Source organism: Corvus hawaiiensis, chromosome 1, assembly GCF_020740725.1.
Source record: "Corvus hawaiiensis isolate bCorHaw1 chromosome 1, bCorHaw1.pri.cur, whole genome shotgun sequence".
NCBI lineage: Eukaryota > Metazoa > Chordata > Aves > Passeriformes > Corvidae > Corvus > Corvus hawaiiensis.
In genome coordinates, this window is record NC_063213.1 from 53,217,643 (window position 1) to 53,240,313 (window position 22,671).

General features: G+C 35.5%; 1 long non-coding RNA gene across 1 annotated transcript; it reads right to left on the minus strand.

The window, feature by feature from the left end:
• Positions 1–1,197: 1,197 nt before the first annotated feature.
• On the minus strand, positions 1,198–22,459 carry LOC125335338. The gene is made up of 4 exons (XR_007207420.1): positions 22,383–22,459; positions 16,159–16,305; positions 5,237–5,449; positions 1,198–1,412 (listed from the first exon to the last, which is right to left on the minus strand). It is a non-coding gene; the product is annotated as an uncharacterized LOC125335338 (long non-coding RNA).
• Between the last annotated feature and the right edge of the window lie 212 nt (positions 22,460–22,671).

Here is a 22,671-nt window from a genome sequence, read left to right on the forward strand (position 1 = left end):
ATAGCACTACTGTGGGAATTTTATGTCATGGCTGACATCAAAAAGCATATTTGAAGAAAAGAAAAAGTAAAATTCCTTGATGAATTATTTTTTGAAAAACTGTCATAAAATTCTGGTGACACACTACAGTAATATTATTTCAATTGTTTTAATTTATTTGAGTGTAACAATTGTAATCATTAATGTTTAGTGTTTCCACCTAAATTTTCAAATCTTTGTGTGCAGTAGAGTCTCACTAATCTTGTTAAAGTCAGTGAGAGCAGTGTTTCTAAATCCCAAGCAACTCCTTGGAAGTTCAGCAATTATGTGAGATATCCTCATCGTGAGGGGTGATCGTACTGGAACACATTAGGGAGACAGCGGTAGCTTCATCGCCAGTCTCAGCATTTCGGAAGGAAGAAAGGAAATAAGTCAAAGCTGCAACATATAGATGAATTTCCTGGTCCTATATGAGTAGGTAGATGTTCCATATGTATTGGTATTAAAGCCACATAAGAAATGGTATAATAATTTGGAAAAGCCCCCATTTAATAGGGGATGCTACTTTTTCTTCCCAGAAATTGCCTTACTATTTATTTAGCTCTTAAAAAGCATGAAGCAGCTATAAGAGCAGTAACAGTAGTAATAATAATAATAGTAATAATAATAGTAAAAAAAACTTGCCACTCAAAAGTTTTCTCTTTTTTTCTTTAATTCAGTGTTTATATAAAAAGATTTTTATGTCAAACAAAAGGATCAGCCTGACTCTCTCTGTTAAGATTGTTGTAAGGAACTAGGGAGAAGGAGGTATGGGAAAAGTTACAATCAGAAGCTCTGCAGTGAGACAAGAAGATGGAAAATTAGTTTCTGGCAAAATAACATCTTCTGTTCTCTAATACAATTCTCTGCTCACTGTTAGAAATTACTTTTTCTGTGATTCTGAAAGTATCCCATTGAAGTCCACTTATTCCAGGAACAATTTATTTGTTTACTATACATTTAAAACAAATATTCATGTTTAAATAAAAAGCTCCCTAAAGTTTTTGAACTTTCAAGTGCATGAATAAACAAAATAAAAGCAAGTTATTTTGTGGGTTGTAGAATTATTAATAACTTGTTTCCTACAGATTTTAATGCTGTCCCCTAACTCTTCCAAGAAAAGTGAGCCCAAGTTTTCCATCATCTCATGACATGCACCAGAAGCACGTACTGTGGCTAGCCAGGGTCCTAGATGCGTGCTTGTGCGGCCATCTGTCAGGTTCCAGCCATAGTCAATAACTGTCTCCTTCTGTCTGAATTCCTGTCTCCCTTACATCAGAGATGCTTGTTTGGGTCTCCTCCTTCCAGCTGATGATTTTCATGAAGTTTTTAGTAATCTAATCACTGCAGAAACTTAAACCAGTGTTCAGTCTTGTAAAAGTGGATCAACAGATCTACATATTGGTAGGGAAGAAGAGATGGAAACAAAGTCTTAATTTATTTTGCATAAAAAACCCTTAACTTATTCCAAAAGCTGGTTAGGAAAAAAAGCACAAGCGATTACCAGAAAGATTTTATTTATTTAGGCACATTTTAAGTTGAATCAAGCATGATAGTACTTCTTAAGCACTGTAAGCATAACAAAATGCTTCCCAGCAGTGGGGAGAGTCTACTAGATTTAGATTTTAAAGTAGTAATAGTAATAAGAACATATTGCTGTGTGGGATTTGCTTTATGGGAGGATAACTTGGTATTTCACAGAGTTTTTTCCCCAATGGGCCTTTACCTGGAGTCATTTGTCATTCATTCAGCTTTCAGAAATTGGTGTAGCATTATACTGCTCATAATCTATTATCTGTTTTCCTGGAGATCCCTGATTTTAATTGAATCACGATGCCATACGCGAGGCATCAGACCAACATATTTTTGAAGAGTTACATCAGAGAAAAATACATTTCCTGCATCAGCAAAATGTTCTTTATTGTATTCTGATGGATCATTGCTACCAAGCATTCTATTGCGTGTCAAAGTGGTACTGAAATAATTGATCTTCTGATCATTTTAATTCCTTTACCAAAATATCAGTGTTTAGTCTGTGCTCAAACTACAAATAGAGATTTTTTTGTTGTCATTGTTCAGGGAATTCCTTGATTAATTTTTTGTACAAAGGTCTTCTCTCTAAGTACAATATAAAACATATCCAATGTGGCATCTTTCAGGATGAAGGACTGCAGAATGTCATCCTCAAAGCAGCTAAGAGCTTTTGATCCTTCTAGCCTCCTTCTTCTTTACATAAATAATGAAAAACATCAGGGAAAAGTGCAATTTAGATCTGGAATTAGACTCCTACCTTGCTACAACCTCCCTTCAAGTAGTCATAGAGAGGACTTCACCAATATGTGTGGTAATACCATGATCAGGTAGTTTTTAACTCCCTAAGCCCACTCATAAACTTATTAAGAGCTATTGGGTGAAATTCAATGCTGGATTGAATTTCAAATGGATTTGAAACAGAATCGTTGTACTCCTTCATGCTTTTCACCAAGTATAGCGACTGTAGAGATTGTGCAATATAAATGTGAAGTCTACTTAACAAAAAATAAGTAACATAGAAATGCTTCTTTGTATTGAAGCTTCTATGAAAAAATATTATTTTAATAGTCTAAAATAAGCTGGAAAGAAACAGGTATTTTCAAGCAAGTGCAGAGCTCAATAGCAGCTAAATATTCTGAAATACCTCAAGGCCATCATCATTCCATGCACAATTTTCAGCACAGATTCTGGCATCCTACACTGGTAATACTGTGTACGCATATGTCCACTCTGACAAACACACCATAACAAAACCATCAGCTCTCAAGTTATACTCAAAAAATGTGATGTGCAGACTACATCCACAGCACCATTCTCACTGTTATCCTTGCCCTACGTTTACCCAAAATATGCAGCTACAACTCTTCACTCTTTTTCAGACAGAGGAAGGGTTCATGCCCAGAAGATTTATAATCTATATAAAATACATATGAGGGATACGAAATTACATTTAACAAGGACAGTATCTTATCCTACTCTTCACATTACTATTGACATTTAATATAAATGTTGTTATTGTTTTTTGATACTCATGTGATAAGTAGGCTGGTGTTTCTTTGGTCTTCTAGAAGAAATAATTCTACATATAGAGGCAAGGAAGATATTTCACAGACTTAGTGAAACATGAGGCAGCTGTGAGACAAATTAACTCAGGAAGCCTATAAGCATTAAAAGCAAGAAAATTTAATAAAAAATTAAAAATAATGATGAAAGTAAAAATGAAGAGTTTTACTCAAAGGGTCTCACAGATCTTGTAAGTGTTAATTAGTGTGAATAGATGTGTGAGTAGTTGCCCTCAGTTTCAGTTCTTGTCCGTATGGTATTAAATATTTGGGCTTTAATAGAAAATTGTGTCTGAAATCACAATCATCAAAAATATATCTGGCACGAGCAAACCTTGGGATTGCATCCAGCATGTGTTTTGAGTGTCAAAGGAACAAATAATTCATTTTTGTGGTCCGTTCTCCAAACTTTCCTGTCCAATCACTAGCTAGTGGCTTAATGTGGTATAAACTCCTTTCTTTGAGTGCGTTGTGTGGTTTTCTTCTTTGCCAAGGTTATTATAGTAGGACAAATACTGTAAGCCATAAGGATATACAAGGTAAGTCGTAAGTCATATGGGCCAACAAAGCCAAGACTTGGCCTTGCCTTTGACAGAGGTTGTAAATTTGACAACATTGACCTACACACATGGGCACGGCTATTATTTAACTCAAGTACATCTCCTGAATGCTCTGCAGGGGACCACTGGCTAAAGCTGTTCTTTTCTGGCAAAGTTTTTGAAACAAGGCAGCATTGCTATTATTCTTTTAAAGGTAGTGTAAGGTGCAGCCAGACTGAAATTCACACTGAAGCTTGCAGTTGTGCAGAAACAAATCCAGAGACATTTTTAATAATTTTAACATTATGATTGTGTTTATTCTGCACCAGTGAATACTATTACTCTAAGTATGTTCGCAAAATCCTGTTTATAGGAAAAACCATGGGGTGTTTTCTCCTTAAAATCTCTAATAGAGGAAAAGGAAATGCAGCAGTCAAATAATGAAAAACCCAAATAGATATCTTGTTTATTTTTGGTATAATTGGTCCCCTGTAGTGTTGCTAATAAAATAAATGACAGCCAGAAAGCAAGGGAAAAAACAGAGCATCCACCCTTTTCTTTGCAGCAGCTTTCAGGAGGCCCTAGGCTTAGATGATGAATGGATGAATGAAGTGAGAAAAGAGATTTCCTTTAAAAGACCAAGCCTTCCTTTAAGCTTTTATCTGATATTCAGGCAGAAACACTATGTGCAAGTTGTAAACTAAAAAATTCATGTAAACCACTAATATTTGTAGATGAGAGGAAAAAAAATGGATAAATATGTAAATATCCTGCCACTAACTACAATGAGGAATTTACTTTCCTGTCATGTTTCAGGGCTGCTACTATGTGACAAGACTTATTAATTAATACAATGCATCAAACAGTGGGGATACCAGTAGAATTTCATTCTACTTGAGAAATATAACGTGTATTTTTATCAAGGCTTCTTATATATATTTACATAAAGCTATTGAATAAAGGAATAGCTAGAAATAAGGGACAAAGTTTTCATATTATAATACTAGAAGCAACATAAGAACACTGAGGAGTCTTGGATTGCTTCTGATGGCTTAGAAACCTGGTGGTTGCCTCATTACTCTCTTAAAAAAAGTTACTGAAATAAAGCTTCATGCAAAGAAGGGTGTTTTTTAGAAAACTTGTTATAATCTTAAAGCATTGTTTAGCAAAATGAAAAATGAGTTGCTTAAACCATATATCCAGCAGACATTGACAAGTCTAATCTTTCTGATTATCTCTTCAATAAATCTTAATTTTGGAAGAAAACTGCCATTTTAAAGTATTTTTTCTTAGCTAGCAGTACAATAAAGAGGATGATGGAATTCTTATTTCATAAATCATATTGCAGAACATATATCCAGCTCAAAAAGTATGTCTTCAGCAATATTTTTCTGATCCTGTTTCAGATGGATGAATCCTTTAAAGACTTTCTTGTATCTTGTAATAATCTAGTGGTTTGCCTGTGTGTTAAATAATTCCTATCAATACCAATACCTCTCAGACCAGGCCTTTTTTGCCTGAATATTTATGATATTTTGTTTTTATGAAAAAGTCCAGGGCATGAATTAATTCTCTGTTACATACCGTAAGTCATGCTGGGAAACCTGTAGATGAGACTATAGCTGCATCTTAAATGGCTTTATTACTGTTTTCTTGAAATTCTCAGCCTGATGAAGCCCAGTGTAATCACACTGTTGGTGATAACACTCTTATTTACTTCATTTTGAGGGCAGTTGCCAACATAATTTCTTCAGCTTCACATGTACCACAGTAATGAAACAGCCTCTTATTTTCTCTCTGTATTAAAAACCACCAAAAAGCAAACAAACACATCATGAAAAATTCATAAAGTAGTTTACACAAAAGTACAATCCTTGCAGTACCAGGAATTTTTCAGTATGAATGGGTTCTGGTTGTTTACCCAGTCTGAGTCCTTATCTTACTTGCATCATGTATTTGAGCATTAGCAGGTAAAATTTTAAGATTTTAATATATTTGAAGTAGCTGTATCTTGTGACCATTTAGTGAATACCCACCCCACCCCTCACCAAAGAATCAAGGCATCTTCATGGCACTCAGAGTGACACCATTACCAGATCTGGTTACCAAAACATCAGCCAATGACTTAAATTGTGCATTTTCTTTCTTCTGTTCCTTGAAATTATTTTAATGCTAATATTTTGCCATTTATTGGACTAGATTTCTGAAAAATATTGCCTGGATATCAAGATTGCTTATATTCCCCCATTAGTTACCTATTTTCTAAGGGACATTAACCTTATGTGGAAATTTATGAATACTCTGGGGAAACTGATCCTTTGGAGCAGGACTGATGATGTAAAAAGCATGGCTGTAGCTTAACTGTACTTTTAGATTGCTCCAATATTTGTCTGAAACTGCTCTGTATGAGATATTCAATTATATGGTTTAAAACCAGAAAAGAAAATTTCTTAGTCATTACTAGAAATAGGGAAATCATCTTTGGCTTGAGTCCAAGTTGACAGGTTAATAAATATTAAGAGCTAAAGAGAAAAATAAGAATTCTGACTTAGTAAATTCTAAATGAGATAGCATCCTTACACCAAGGCTTTTTACTGTGCCTTGAGAATATTAATATGAAATACTATGTAGGATTATTTTGTACTCTCAACTTTAAAATACACTGGTTTGTGACATATTATGTCCATGGAAAAGCATGATAGGTATGAGTCAGAGAATTACTTAAGAATATAGTTCAATTCTGACGGCACAGCTAGCTTCAATGTTACTGTTTTGGATGAAAAATTATTTTATATATTATTTTACAAAAATTAGGCATACATTTGTAACAAATAAATGCATTTTTAAAAAACAAATGCAATAATCAATTATATTTAGGCTTAACTGTAAACTGAAGAGTCAAAGCCAATCTTTTTTTACAAGTAATAGCATGCTGCATTCATTCTAGTGGCTGATGCACCACCTAAGAAACCCTTAATAATGGAAATGACAATAAATCAATGTCAGCTTGCATACTTAGGAGAGGAGATTGATAAATCTCAGTGCAAAAATATTCAACTTGGTACAGAACTGTACCTGAGAGACTATACCTTTAACAAGGTATCTGCAACACCACGTAGTGTTCGTGAGGCAGTTCTTTGAGAGTGCAAACTGCAAGGGAATTTTAAGTCTTCTGGCAGTTCGAAAGTTCTTCTTCATTCTCCTTTAAATGAGCTTATCTGCATTTCCACATTCTATTTCCTGAATATTATTTTTCTGCAATATCTGTTTATATGCTGTTTGCTTAACCTTTTTATTTGCTTTATAAACATAAAAAATCAAACACACTTTTCATTTCCTCTTTTTATCTTCTCTAATACTCTCTCTTGATTTCTCATCTGTATGGTACCTGTGCATACAATTTGCAAGTGGCTTTTTTTCTATACGAACAACTCATGATTAATATAAATGAGCTCAGATTGATTCAGATACAATAGGGGCTGATGCAAACAGGAAGGGGGATTAGCATTGTTCTTCTGCATGATGAATTGCACTACATCATACATTAAAACAGTGAATTGTCCTTCAGGATATCAAAGACATTAGCAAGCAAGATGATGGCAAATATACAGTCTTTTATCTGATGGAGACAGTATTCCTCACAGAAGATGGCAAGGCTGGAGGAGCATCAGCAGGATTGCCAACAGGATTTTTGGAAGCTGGCTGCATGGAGACAGAGCAGCTGCTTGGTCTATGAAACATACTGCCTGAAGTAAACCTTCCACAGTGAGCTCTCTTGCTGCCTCTTTTCGAACAGTTGTGTTTTAATGATGATGATGATCATCATCATCATCATCATCATCACTATCTTCCTCAGATGAGTGAAGGTCCAATCAAGTCAGTCAAGGGTGGAGATTGGAAGAAAAAGCAGTAATTGTCTGTTGCCAGTCTCACAGATGAAGGCCCTTGAACCTCACTGGCAATGTCACAGCACTAGCATGTACTAGTCCATAAGCATGGGGCCTTTGGTTTGTAGACACAATTTTCTACTGCTGTGTCAGTTGTCTTGTCTTAAATAATAATTTCTTCATGTGCAAGACAGTTTTTAGCAAAATGGGCTATTCTGCTACAGCAGCTTGCCTTTTAAGTATTTCTCTTGGCATTATTTTAGTAATTTTCCTTTATATGAATGTATCACACTGCTTGAAAATTGCAAATTACATTTGTATTTATGAATAGCTGGCGAGCAAATTTAGTTTGCAAAACCTGCCTCCAGCACAAATGCAAGAATAGAATAGAGTAAACAAAGTCTTTCAATTTTAACTACTGTTTCCAGTGATCTGGTGGCCTGTTTACAGGAAAAATACTTGTGTTGTTACCTCACAGTCGATCAGACTCCTGCTGGGGCATTACACAGCAGTTCTAATTGTATCTTTCTTACCATTATGGAGAGTTCAAGCACCTTCACTTTTATTAATACATGCTGTGATGGACCTGTTCATCTGTGGGTGTTCAGAACTTTGTTCAGAAATTCGAGTTCACATGCAAATGTAGGGAAGCAAGACTTAGCATAATGAGAAACATAAAATATGGTTATAAGTGCACAGTTTTCATTTTACATAAAAATAGTACCCAACACCCTACAACAATTTAAAATCTCTTTCCTTTATTCCTTCTGAAGAGATAATTAACTTTGGTGTTAGGCAATTTTTTGCCCAATCAAAATTAATCATCCCAATCAACTCAAATGACATTATGTTTGAAATAGGAATATTTTGCTTGATCAGCTGCAGGGTATTAAAAATTATATTTCCTTCCAGGCTAGACTGCATTAGTTCTTGTTCACTTGCTTAATTTCAAGGGAGTCTCTACAGAAACAGGCACTAATTTTCATTTAATTGGAATGACAATATTTGCAACTCTGTAGTATTTAAACATTTCAAATTTCAGCAGTAATTTTCAAATTTTCATAATGACTTATGTTGTTCAAGACAGATAATGAATATTTTTTTCATATTGTTCTGTCTCTAACACAGGGTTTTTTGAGGTGAAAACATACTTTCAGAAATTTTTGAAGTGATTGAGTGATGCTTTAGAAAATTTCAAATTCCTCTCTAATTGATCTGATTTGTCATATGCATACCAAACCCACAAAGAATGACAAAAATTACCATGTTGAATCCCTGTAATGCACAATCTACTCCAATACTTGTCCTGCCACTGCCAAATATGGAGAAGTATTAAAATCCTATGTTTAATACTCAAACATTCTTCTCCATTATGGACCTTCCTCTGGATTGAGGAATCCAGGGTTGGTCCTGACTTTCCTCCTCTGCTTTGAAGTCATTTACTTTTATCTGTCTTGCCTGAGACAGCTGTTCTATTTCACTGATAGATGTTATGTCACCTTACAGCTATCTTGGGCTTCTTTCACTTTATGAAGGCTGTTTTCGTCTACACATTTTCATTTCAACTCTTGTCTTCTTATATAAATGATGAGCTCTTTAAAAACATACTACTGTAATCTATTGGCACAGATCAAGAAGTGTCTGCAATCCACAAATGAAACTGGTGTGTGGGTTGTGGTTATCTCAACTCTATTCTATTCTAGACATCAGAATCATAAACTTTGACATTTCACAGAGGAAATGAAATGGTCTTATATTTTATCTGGCATAACTATACTCTCATTTGTTTCAATTGCCTCAAATTACACTGACAATATATAGTTTGTAGCAAGACCAGTTATATCAAAGATAATAATAAAAATATGTTTGCTTCAGACTGAACTGCATTTTCAATTTGGTTGCTTTCCAAAACAGAGCAGCAGTAGATGTAGTATATTAATCTGCACAATTTAAGCTTTAATGGGCTAGGAAACATGCTTTTACATTAATATGATTTAAACCTAAAGTACAGCAGTTCTATTAAAAATAAATCAACTTCTACATGGATGTCTGAATAACCAAAGTTTTTTTACAACTAGCATTGCTTTTTCTTTGCTCTAAAAGGCAGAGACAATCCTGAAGGGGCTGGCACAGGAATTTCAAGCTCCAGTGAATAATTAAAGCCATACATAACAGCTGAGGCATAAAGCAAGAGCTCTTAGTTTCTCTAACATATTTCTGTTATCAAAAAATATAAAGCAAACAACATTAATTAGGGGGATTTGTCATTTTTAAGACCTATCGTGTTGCTGTTCATGTACACGTCCAGGCTCGGTGTATGGTCAGCCCACACCAGCCATGCTCAGTGTACGCACATGTCTCCTGCTCTGTCTGCACAAGTGCTTTCCTATGCAGCCTTTCATTTTCTCTGTGTTGCTCTCTCCCTGCCCAAGATCCAGTTTGAACCTGCTGGTTTTCTCTGTCTGCTGTAGTTAGAGACCTTTTCCTTTCTGCAGGGAGGTGAAAACTTTTCCAAGGGCTGTGGCAGAAAGCTGAAGAGGAGTGATATCTTTCACCAGGTTGCCAAAGTCATGGGTGACAGAGAGAGTGTAAACAAGAACAACAGGAGGGAGGAGAGCAAATAAAAACTGGCCACTGGAGTTTCATTTTGGAAACATTATAAATTTTCATTCCTTTTTCCTTTTGTGAAGGTACATATAGGAAAATTGCAGCTATGGTGAATAGCGCAAAGCAGTAGAAGATAACAGTGGTACTTGGTTTCCAGCAATCAATGGAAAAAAACAGGCTGGAAGCATGTCTTAATTTGGCACTGATTGCTAACTGCATGCATCAGAGAAACTAAGGAAACATTGAACTTCATTTTATGAGCACAAATCTATTCTTTATTAATGTCACTGCATGGGGAAGTGGAACAATGAAATGCTGATGTTGGTGTAGTAGTATATTTTTGGTGTCTTATTTGAGGGTTACTTTCCTAATTCAGTATCAAATAATTTTATTATCTAATTTATTTTTATTTAAATTAAGCTCATAAGAATAGATACATCTTTTATTAGAACAACTTTTACTAATATATAAACGATATCAAAATTTTTTCCTTTCATATGGACTTCTTAAAAGTGGCAGTTTTATAATGCTTTGCTTCTACTGAATCTTAAGTACTTGTCTTCCACTTCTAGAGTGTGATGAATATAGCTTCACTGTGGCCTGAAGTATACCTAAGTATGCTCTAAGTGGATATGACAAGCTCTAAATATTAAGTAAGAATATTTAGATCAGGTTTTAGTACAGGAAAAAAAAAAGATGTTAAGACAACAATGCTGAGATTATAAAGCCAAGTGCTTGAAAGTAAAGACACTCCAGTGTGCAACAGGATTTATCCCCCTTTCTGCTGTTAGCCACTTATTAAGCAATTTGTAAATTTCCTCTGTTTCATTTCTTTTCTTCTTTGCCTCTGTTTCATGAGTTCTTGTACTCAGAGTTCGGATTAAAACGCAAGAGACACAGGGTTCTTCTTCTAATTGATGTTTATTAATTCTTATCTATGGCATAGCTGCACAGAGTGTGCCTTCTAAGTTAACAAGGTGGAAAATGGCCCCAAGTTCTAACTTCCAAGGTCTTTTAAAGCCCAATCTATCCAATTATGGAATGCCAACTAATTTATTTTTACTTATAATCCAATAACTAATTATTCATGTTCCACACTGTGGGTTTCTGAAGCAATACCAGAACACCCAGATTTGTGAAGAAGAAGTAGGAAAGAAGAAGAACTAATCCACACCCAAAATCCTCCATATTGTTACTGTATCCCATAAACCTAATATTTCTACATCTCTATATATTCCACCCATTGATATAACTTTAATTACACAGCAACAACCTCAGTGTTATCACACAATTTGGGAAGCCTTTCCCAAGGCCTCAGGTCAAATGCAGTGTGCTTTTGAAGATCATTGCCTGTTAGCACTGAAAGACAGAAATTCTTAGAACTCAGGGTTCCAACAGCAATTGAGTAGTTGCTTTTTCTATCAGTGAGCAGTGATACTATGATCTATTGCTTCAGCAGTCTCTGGAAATTAAAATAATGACTAATAAACTCAACACAGTTCAGTCATGTGCACTGCTAAATTTTAGCCAATTTTTCAAGTTAAGTGATAGTGGTTTTGCACGTGAATTAGGTACCACTTTAACCACAAGAAAGAAAATAGATTCAGGTAATGAATATTCAGTATTAGGAGACCATCCTGGTTCATGAGTGACATCTGAAAGTGGATTTGAGGCGTTGTACCAGGAGCAAGCAAACACACCAGGAAAAAAACTGTTCACAAAGTGTTCACTTCTAGCGACTAATGAAAAATCAATGTTATGTTCAGGACCGTGAGAGTTTTCAAAAATTCTTATGAATATGGCTTTTTAATATTTAATCTCTAAATCTAACTATTAGATAACCTTTTCATCTTCAGAAGCATTAAATCACTAGGAGCTCGCTTGCCTAGGACCTGGCACTAAAATTCTTCAGAAACAGTAAAAGTGGCAGTAATTGTCACTGTAACTTCATGAATAGAAGACCGTAAGTCCGTGAGAAGATAGGATTTCCAAGTTACCTTCTGGCTACTCAGATACTGTGAGCACCTTGAAGAGATGTAAACCCAGTCATTTGATCTCCAGCCCAGCTGGGCTAAGCGCTGGGACATATTTCTGATTAGGTTGTAAAACAAGAAATGTTAGAGGTGGCCTGAAGTTGTGTTTATTGTATTTTAAATTCTGTTTCTTCACTCCTTGCATGGATTAGAGCTTGACCATAGAGGAAGAGTTGAGACTTCTCCTTTCTGCTACTTTCTGCGAATATGTTTATCATATTTTAGTTATATGACTGCTGTACCTACTCTGGAAATTCTTGATTATAAGACAAAGAAGATATGGACAAGTAATCAATTTCTTCTTAATGACGCTGTGTGATAAATTACAGCTATTTTAAGTGTGCAGAAATAAATAAATGTGCAGAAATAAGCAGGACATTTAGGATTTTCATAGGTAAAATTGTGGAAAGGACTTACTCTGAAAAACAAAGAAATGGGGTTTTATTTTCTAATAAATGTGATAAAAGAATTATTTAGACTGGGAGAGGGTGCTTTCTAATGAAGCCTCATTAGCAGTGTATTATATAGCCATATTGAGATTGAGGATCCAGTCCTATGAGTGACTGAGCAGTGATAATTAATCTGCATTTTCTCTGGCTCAGGCCAATTGTTTTCTTAGGCGGTAATTAATGAAAGATCTATTTAGGAATCATGAGCTTTTAATATAACAATGAGTAGGTATTCCACCTTAGGGTGTAGCACAGATGACTAAAAGTAATTTGTTCTAACAGACAGCACCTAGTCTCAATAAGAGCATTTCAAATGGAGTTCTGTTTTAGCCTATGCATTTAGAGAGCTCTTTACACTTTCATAGGATGCCAGATATGTACAATGTTTCCAGTGACATCAATCAGCTTTGGATTAGGAGTATTTGATCAGCAGTTATTCTCTTTATCTGGGTTTGGGGCATGAAATGATGGTTGAACATAGCACAACATTTTAATTGCTTGAAAGCTCAATGCATGCTTAGTATTAGTCACATAAAATTTACATGGGAAAATTTTGGGATAATTTCCTGCAGCGTAGTTTTCTTTGTCTCTTGGAATACACTAATGCTATCGAGTTAATTTTTGTCATTAAACCCTGAAGCATTTACTAAAAGGAAAAAATTATAATTCTATCCCTTACACAGAATTGAAAATTTGCAAACCTAAGATTAGGTAGAACACATTAGCATGTGCACAAGTACTTAATTACATTAGTGATGCAAATGTTTTGCAATATTGTGGTTTTGTAAACAAAGTAATCTTGTTATTATAGAGAATTTGTGATAACTGCAATGTGAAGGAGGCTCAGAGGCTATGAGAACTGAAACGCACTACCATGTTTAGTGCCTAAAACAAAGGTTTTTTTAAAATCCATTAAATCCCCAAAACAGCATTAAAAAAAATCCACCGTTTATTTTTAAATGGTAGATTTTGTAAAAAATCTGTTTTATTTTATTCTTGTTCTATATGGATTACTTCAAATTCAGTTGAATAATTACTTCAACAATAATATATTCAACTGTAGCAATTTTTTCCTAGCTAAGCTTCAGGATATTCTAAATCCCCAACAATCAAAACCACGTGTGTGTAGAGGAATAATTTCACACCTTCAACAGTACAACTTGGGATATGTATTCATACATTTATTTTGCAAAATATTAGAAAACATATTACATGGGATGAAATATGTTGCAATGAATAGCTAAGATTCTTAGGAAATAGGGGATCATTTCACATTTACACCTGGTAGATTACAGTCTGCATCTTGAAAATTGATGCATAGCTGTCTAAAATTTTAACATTATTTTCCATCAGTCTGAAGATGTTTACTAAGTTTCTTGTCTTAACATTAAAGTGTTAATTATAATTAGTTATTAATAACAATTTTTTTCCCTTTCCTTTCTTTGGCCATATTTCTTGAAAATCTCCATATTTTCATTGAGTTCCATGGGAATCTGAGTTGAACAAAGATAACAGATTTAACTGAAAAGTACTTTTATTACTCAAATACAAGTATTTTTGCCTGATTATCAAATAAGAGAATCTGAATGTAATTCTTCTTTGATGACCTTTATAGCTCAGGATGGCTTTTGCCAGAGGCATCCATTCCAGTTTCACAGCTATCAATACCCTTTTTCCAGGGCACAGCGAGGGCCAGCTGCTCCCTGAGGGACAGGGTGCCAGGAGAAAGTCATGATGTGAGAGGCATTTATGCTGTGGAACATGTAAGGCTATGGGAAAAATTATTTAAAATTATTTAGGTTTGCAGAATCATGTTAATGGAAATTGGGATGCACTAAGATATTTAGCTGCTTCTGTAAGCCTCATTCCCCTTCCCTGTGTGACCAAATTGTGCATGGAAGAACGACAAAGTATTATGTAAAAATAATGTAAAATTGATTAAGCCATCACTAGATTTTTACATAAAGAAGAAAGTTCACATTTAGCACTTGTTACACGTGAAACTGTGATTTTTAAAACTAACCCTCCATTGTTTACAGCAGAACTTAAGTGTTATTTTTTAGTTTTCTAAAAGGAAAGACTTCAAAGCAGTCCAAAAATCCTATTTTTCCTCATTTGGCTGTGAGCTTGAAAGCTGTGACCCATTTGGGCTGAGTTTCAGCATTTCAACCATGTGCCAAGGGAAAGTTAGCATTTCACTGTATTTTTGCAAGAAATATGTTAGGATGCCCAGAACCTAAATAGGCACTTTTATCACTTTAAATCTAAAAAAAATGAAATTTTTCTGAAAGGATAACAAGCCTGGGTTTTTGTCCTGAAATACTGTACAACCTCCATCAGTTCATGGCATCTCTGGTATAGCACATCATGAGGGGACCATTTCTGGAACATTTTTTGGGAAGATGGCCTAAAGTTTTTATGAGGAATCTAGCCATTGCAGGGCAAACCCTGATTTTAACCATGTTCAATAAATAAAGAAATAAACCGAGCTAAAGATTCATGTTATTTTTTAGCAATCTCCGTCTTTTTTTTTTTTTTTAAGGATTTTCTCTTTGCTTTCTTGATGTTTGCATGTTGCATCAAAGGAGCTAGAAGACATAAAAAGGGCATAGAATACTTTATAATGGAAAAAGATAACCTAAGCTGCTCTCACTCCAAGTTTCCTTATCTTCTGGTATACATGTAGCTGTAGATGCATGTGTATCTATATCATCTATATCTATATGTAGACATACATACATGCACACATGCAGTGCCAGATCCTAAGCAGATTAAAACCAAAATTATACCAACCTGGCTTGTCACAGGATGAGTATGTGTCTGGTAAGGATATATACAGTGTCACAAGTATAAATAATAAAAGTTAAACAATACTCTTCTAATTCTGTATTAAAATGTAAATATAAACACACATTTGTACATACATGCAGACATAAGTAAATATGTATATATAAAAATATTCAAGAGACTGCTTTGCAGCTATCTGTCCATTTATCTATGTAATTTCAAGCAATTCTGTAATACTGTGATGCTTTACTACCATGAAACTCATTTCATATTCCATCAGTCCCTTAGAAAATGATGAAGTGAGATCATTTACCCTGTTCTTGTTAATGGGCTGGGCTTTTTATTCTTACTACAACAAAATGAGAGAATAGCTTGGCAAATTCATATCCATTACAACAACAGATGTACCGCAGTGATATTAGTCAGATCATGTTTAATATTTGTGCTAATAAAGAAAAATATTCTGTCTTTTGACAAAGTCTGAAATGAGAAAAATTGGCATATTTTCTTTCCATTCTGCAGAGGCTCATGCTCTGACTCAAAGTAAACCCGACCTCCAAATTTCATATCTTTTTTGTGAATACTGCAAAGTTCAAGAATGCTTAGGCACATATGACTTTATTTGTGTAAGTCTGAAGATACCTGCTTTTAGCATGAGGTTCTAATTTTTTTGTAATTAATAACAATTTGCAGGCATCCAAATGTCTCAAAGCCTTCTGCAAAATTTAATTAATACTTACAACAACCTGGAGAAGTAGTCATGGGAGATAAAAGATTTTTTTCACATGAATTGAAATGCAGCTGTCCTTGGACTGGCATGTAGCAGCTGTTTAACAGGAGGTGGAAGCACAGATTAAGGCTGGAGATGAGCTAAAATCAAGAGGAAATTTCTGTAATAAAAGTAGGGAATTGAAGGTTAGTTGAAGGTGGACATTAGGTTGAATCCTCTCTTGACTGTATCATGATTTCATATGCGTGGCTTATGATAACTGTATTTTGTTGTAGGTTGATTAGAAAAATAGACAACTAATAGATGCCTTCTATGTACTTCGATGGATATACAATTAATTAAACAAATGCAAATGAAATTGTATTTTGATAAAAATTGTGCACTTAATAGGTACTTCTGATTTCCCTAATGTGAGATAAGAACCACAAATCACAACAAATCTATTCCACTAGTTTTACAAAAGTCTCTTAAAGACGCCTAGAGGAGCAGAATTAATATGTATTTAAAATTAAGCTGTCATCTTTGTGCTCAAATAATAAGATGCCAATAAAAAAATAAAAATAAGGTAATTTCCTATCATAAGATCACTATTGATAGAGGTACCTTAAACAATTTGGAGGCCTTGTTTGCAGTAGTGACTGGAGATCTTTGGGCAGGTAAATATGTTCACAGAGCAATTCTGCATAATATGCAATTTGGAATGATGAGCATGTGTGTTGTAGTTATCAGAGTCAGCTCTCTATACAGAATAGTCCCTTTCCAGAGTTTCTGGCAGTGAAAGATGGCTTGTCATTATGAAAAAACAGTCAAGAACCACAGTTTTCTCAGGGTTAGAGACTCTCCTCCCACAGCACTGGGGAACCTTTGGAGGTTTAGAAGAGATCCAGGCCCATAGCCTACACCTTTGGATGACTCTGGCTGGGAGGTGGCTTTATTAAAGCACCCTCTGTAGTTCATTTTCATTAGTGCCATATTAAAGGCTTAGAAGCTAAAACAAACTCCATAACAATGGAGCAATAACTCTCCATTTTCTGCTGTTGCAGTTCATGAAATATTAATATATTAAATGTAATTTCTTCAAATGACTTGTGATAAAGGGAGTCAGTGATACTCCCCTGGGTTAGTTTCTTCATTTAAAGAGACATGCTACTGCAGAGCTTTAGTGGCAATAGTGTTTTGACAAACTGCTATAAACCAAGAAAAAGTCCTGCTTTCCAGTATTAATCCATCAGGAAGCTGTTAGGGATTCATCTTGTCTGAAATATTCATAGGCAGCAAAATGTCCTGAATGCCCTACAGAATTTGTGCAGAGTCAGGCAGGTGATTGATAGTGAAGTTCTGTCCTGAGTCACTCACAGTATGTAACTCTATTTGTCTTGCCAAACACTAAAGAGCAACGAACTCATAAAATGTAAAGGTAACGGGGCTCATATTTTCCCCAATTTAAGAAAGAACCTGGTGTCTCCACTTCACTGTACGTCACTGAAACTAATTTCCATTAAATCAAAGGGGAGAGGCACGGTGTTCCTAACAGAGCACTTAGAAGATGAATTAGGCCGGTGTCATTTATTGTGTCATATATATTTGTGTATATGATTTTTGAAAAAACCCTTCACAATTTTACATTGTTAACATCTGAGATAAATCAATGGATATGTCTCTCAATTTACAATGACATTGAAAATATATTGAAGACCCTACTATTACATCCTTAAGTAAAAACCCCCAGCAAATCTCAATTCCTCCCTGAAATACCTTTAAGTCAGTAAATATTGTGTTTTATTTTAAGTGTCATGTGGCTTTTCGGGGTTCAGGGATTGGTTTTTTTTTAAATGCTCATCCTATTTTCATGCCACATCATTAGTTTATTCCATTCCTCTACTGTTCTTCAGACCTCTAGGGAAAGACAGAGAAAAATATAAATTAAAGATGAAGTGGCAGTTTAAACTCTGGTTTTTCTCATTTTGAGTTAGGCTATAAAAATAGCTGGAAATTTTATATAGAGTTTATTTTTTATTTGTCTGGTGTCTAGGTAGCTGCTTTCTCAGTGAGCCTCAACTGATAGCATGCAACAATCTTTCTTTCTTCTAAGTCCCACAGCATCTCTGTGAAAACATGTTTTGACAGAACTCGTCCAATGTCCTACTGCCAGGGCGCTGCTGGGAGTAAAATTCAGCTGTACCCAGAGGTGATATACATTTTCTCTCCTTTCAGAGCTGGACACACTCAGCACCACACTGACTAGGAAGAAACCTATTAATCATGAAATAATGTAGTGTCCCATGTATCAGCCTCTGCATCCATCAAAGGTATCACAGCTGAATCAAATTGTTGACCGTTTGCCCCATTTCACCAAACCGAGAAATTAATTAAATACTAGTGAAAGGTCCTCACTGGCTTCTGCAGGAATTCACAGCATTCCTCAAGAAAGTGGGCTGGGTGACACGTTGCTTTCCCTAGTACTTTAACAAGGTAGCCATTGGCCCAGGGGTTTGTGCTGGGTATTACTGGGTATAGTCCACAGTAGGGAAAAAATGTTTCCTGATTCTGGCTAGCAGTCTGTATGTCATGGATAAAATCTGGGAGATCCAGAGCTCAAACTGATTGAAACTGGTGACCTTGTTAGTAGGAACATTATGCATCTTTTTATTACATGTGTGTGCCATGTTTTCTAAGCATGGGCGCTATAGGATGTGGGAAGGGAAATACGCGTGCTCAGGACCTTGCTTTTATACAAAGTCAGTAAATTCAGCTATTCCATCTCTTCTGAGTGCAACAGATTCTATGAGAGCCTGCTGGATTTCCTATCTTGCTCTTAGGACTTGTCATCTTTGGTTTCCTACTTCACACAATAGCCTTGTAGTGTAACTGTAACCTCATTTGTTTGAGACTGAAAATGTCACCATACGGATAAAAAGTAGGCATTAAAAAAGTGCTTACACTTGAAAGATAAATTGACCTATATACTCAGTTTTGATGGAAGAAAAAGAAAAGTAGAGAAAAAACTAAAGAAGCAACATGGGTCTTATCCACCCTTTACATAAGGAAAGTCAGATTAGAGACAGGAAGGAAAAAGGGAAGAATTAAGGCCAGGGAACTGCAGAACAACACAGAACACAACTCTCTCCATAAAACAAGTATTTCTTACTCAGCAGCATCTTTGTGTTACTCTACAATATTTGTGCTTAGATAATGTTCATCTGTTAACTTGTTTATTGAATAATAACCTGTTTTTTAAAAAAAATTATTTCATTTGGACTTTTTCCTCATTTGACTACTTTTGCCTGTTAAATTAAATGAGAAGAGCTTTCTACTTTTATATAGAACAATTTTATTCGATGGTAAAATCATTCATGGCACAAAATGGCTGATAGAACTACCCCAAATTACTGACCAATTCACCCTCCCAAATGTAGATGAGATGAACCAACAAATGTACTGTAAATTCAGAAGCATGTCCACATGTGAGCCTGTTTTGTTGCATCCTTATTCCCCTAAGCCTTATTGCAATCAGTAATGCAAACATCCTCTTCCAATCAGCAGTAAAGACAATTGAAAAAAGTTACAAAAACAATAAACTGTGAAAGAAGGTTTAATGCCTTCTGGCAAGATATTAATGGCACTGATTATACTCATGTCTCAATAAAGAATCAGCGGCCAGATTCTCAGCTGACGTAAGTGGTGTCAGCAGAACTGTGCTGCTTTAGTATCCCATGTGAAGATCACTCTCTACTTAGGGAAAACCATGTTGCATCCTTAGTTCCAGAATCTAATTACATGGAAATACTGTGGAAGAGCAGAAAATTGTGTTACTTAATAGGTCTATGTATGAGCAGATGAAGGGTTTATTGTCTACTTTAAACTGCACTGTACTTAAACAGAAGGATACCTGTGGAAGGTACAGTTGGTCAAAAATTACTCAGCTGCTTCTCTGCTTAAGATTTGAAAATAGAAGGAGGGATAAAACTCACACTAAGCATTGCCTGGATTCTGGGTCCCTCATGAAGCCCATCAAGCCTTTGCTCTGTGATCAGGCTGATGGATGAAACTTTGGCTTATTCCAGTGTGACTGGTACCTCCTTGTGAGAAGGTCAACAGAGAGATCCAGTCTGTGATTTCTGTGCTCTGTGCAAGTGTAAAATAAAGCAGAGTAAATGCCTTCTGAAGCCGTTTTCGTGGGCAAAACTGAATGGCAAAAAGGTTAATTATGTACACTGTCTGCCAACAGTGTAAGAACAGCATGTGTTCAGGATGGGAGTCAGATTCCTGCTGAGGAATATGATCAAGATAAAACAAATGCCAAGAGACTGATAGAACAATGCAAACGACAACACTTGCCTAGCTTGGTAAAGCAGATGGAGCAGAAACACTAATAAGGTAAGGTCATTCTATGAGGATGTCACCGTATGGAGGCAAGACTATTAAAAATAACAGAGCTTGATAAAGGACAAAAATAGAATTATCACATGAATAGAATACACATTTACACAGAATGGTGTTAGATAGATAGATGGTGCAGTATTTTAACGAGTGCTGTAATGAAGAGCTCAGCAAGGGTGAACAACCATTTGTTGAGCTCTGTGTTGAGGAACCGAATTTTGACAAATTCCAAATTTGACAAGAGGCATCAGGGATGTTCAAACAACAAAGTTTCTGGTATCAATCCACTGAATGCCACAAAAGTATTAAACACACAAAGGGAGAAGTCAAACAAACTCTCTACACATTGATTTTATGCCTTTTGGAGGTTTGAGAATAAACCAGAGGACTTTTCAAAAAGAAGTGGCTATACACTCAGTTTTGAAAAAGGGAAGATAAAAGGGAAGAAGTGGGAAGGTATTCAATTCCTGCTTATGCTCAATAACAGCCATTCTCTGAGGTCCTTTTACACTGAGTAGTTCATCCTAGAAAGGCAACATGTCATAACACTGTAAATTTAATCTGAATTCCAGCAGAAGATGTTCAAACTCAGTAACTACTTGAGAACAGTGAGTATAACCAGAATGTGCACATATTATTACATCATTTTCAGAAACAGGTGGTGAGGTTCCATGCAGTGACTCATGACATACAAAAAAATAATTTAGAAGCATGTAATAAAGCGATTAAATTGAGACGGTTGTGCATTTTTGGCTCAGAAAAAGGCTGCAAAAGCAAGGAAAAACCTTTCTGGTTTATGGCTGGTTGTCAAATTATGGACAAGCCTAAATATATGATCATGCCCGCCATTTTCAATACTGAGATAGTTTTCTATTAATTACTATTAATTACTTATAAAAATTGGTGAGGCAGAAAGTTTAAGCATGGATAAAGACCTAGAATTCTTCTCATTCTCTGCCTGTGGAGAATTATAGCTCTATTTAAATACTAAGAAAGGCACTATTTCAATTGTGCCCGGCCAGGTATTTCATATGAACAGGACTTGGTCATTTTGCTAAGAAAAAACAATACAGGCAAGTACATGAAAAAAAAAAAGGGACTTGATTTTTTCATCTGCTAAGTCAATATGGGGAGACAAAGTTCTAATATGAAGTGATAGGAAATCGATGCAAATCCACACAAAGCCAAAAAAGCAGAACCCAACCTAGCTGGAATATTGAAGAGAGTTTAGATAAGTGACTTTAGATAGGGTCTTATGATGGTAATTGAACCCGTTGTTCATTGAAGAGTAGGCTGGAGAACAGGACAATATCTAAAAGCAGTGAATGTGAATGACCAACAGTAAGAAAGGTCAGGCTGATGAGGGAGGGGGCTGCAGCAAATGCCCAGATTCATACGGGGAGTCTTCTCTAGCAAGGGAGCTTCCTTGAGAGAGGAAATGAATGTGAGGGTAGCAGCCAAACACAGAAGAGCTGATCTTAGCAAAAATCTAGCCAGTGACTCAAATACTGCTAGGTGCTTGGCAAAATATCCATGATATTTCATCCTCGGATGTCGTTTCTAAGTAATTTTTTGGTACTGTCCAATCAACTGACACTGATGTGTGTAACCTTGAGCAATATTCTGCCTTTGTTCTATCACCATAACCATTGTCACCTCTATTCCCTGCCTCTGTTACAAGACATTTTCACTGCAGATCTGCATATCACACATATATGTTTGTAGACCTTATTGTCCCTTATATTTAAAAGGAAAATGTAGTATCTCATTTCTCTTTTTGAACATCTGCTTCTCTATTCTGGCAATGGCTGATACAGAACAAAGATTGCCTTCTCACAGAGCTTTTTTTTTGCTTACCACATTATCCACATCTTCCCTGTTTTTCACCTTCAGTATTTCAAAAGGCAGAAACTGAACTGGGTTTGATATATTTCATTTCATCTGAGAAAAAAAAAAAAGAAATAGAAAGTTGAAAGCTTAAAAGATGGACAAAGAGTTATGGGAATCTATAGCTTCTCTTGCAGCTTTGTCTTTTGTAAGGCTTTCCTCCAATATTAAGAGCTGTTCGTTCAGTAAAATGTATAGCAGAACAAAATACTGAAAAGTGTCTTTTGCTATATTTAAGAAATACTATAACTCTACAATG